This window comes from Chrysochloris asiatica, unplaced genomic scaffold (genome assembly GCF_000296735.1).
Source record: "Chrysochloris asiatica unplaced genomic scaffold, ChrAsi1.0 scaffold00034, whole genome shotgun sequence".
In the NCBI taxonomy this organism is placed as follows: domain Eukaryota; kingdom Metazoa; phylum Chordata; class Mammalia; order Afrosoricida; family Chrysochloridae; genus Chrysochloris; species Chrysochloris asiatica.
Genome location: NW_006408552.1, coordinates 3988209 through 3989265, shown reverse-complemented (window position 1 = coordinate 3989265; position 1057 = coordinate 3988209).

The following is a 1057-nucleotide window of genomic DNA, read 5'->3' as shown; positions in this document are numbered from 1 at the left end:
CTTCAGCCTATAACTGATTGGAATACCTAAAAGGGGTTCTACAACTTGCCCAGTGAAATAGGCCTCATGCAAAGCCTTTACAGAGTATAGCACCTTAGGTGGAATCCTGAGTCCCATCCACAACCTTGTGAGGTGAGACATTCCCACTAGAAAAGACAAGCCGACTGGAACAGCTACAGTGACAGAAGATACATCTTCATGATGAACCTGAACTATACTCAGAGCGGTAGTAACTCTAAATCCAACAGAGAGGGAAAGAGTCTTCAAATCAAGTATCAATGCTATCTGCTCTGTACACAGGGTAGATAGGGATGGGCAACTTAGACACTGGCTACCTAAAATGAGGGGGGCAATAAAGGCACAAAGTGACTGGCTTACAAGGTTTCAAGAGAGAGTTTAGTTTAAGAGTATGGGGGGAAAGAAAGAGTCCCCACTGAATAGCTGTCATCTTGTCTAGATGGGTCTGGTGAAAAGAGATGGGGATAAGATTTGTAAGATTCAATAATCATGACTGTCACAATTATAAAGGTAGAAGTTTTTTAACAAAAAAAGGGGAGTGGTTGATCTTACAGTCCAGAAACAGAGGACCCCAGGACCATCAAGAGAGGAACGCACAAGCAGAATGCGAGACCTTATCCAGAGAAGCAGCAGTGCCAGAGATGGGGGCATGGAGAGGGGGAGGAGCTGAGGACTCTAGATTCATGGACTAAGAAGTGAAGGACTAAGAGCTGGTGGCCAAGAGCAGACTTGCAGAATGTGCCCTTTGGAGATGTAAATTATTATATATGCCTGAGTGGGTTTGTTTGTTTTAAAAAAGCCAAAGTGGATAGAGAAAAATACTGGTAACTGATGGTACATGGAGGGGATTATAATCCTTGTCATGAAACAAGGTATATGATTTGTTGAATGTAAAACTGATGATATGCCCTTTAAACTTTCACTCAATCCACAATAAAAACCTTAAAAAAAAAAAAGTCAGGCAGCAGAATTTTTCAGTACTGCCATAAATGGAAAATGAGGGCTAATGAGATCGTTGATAACCGAGGCCCCGCTTTTT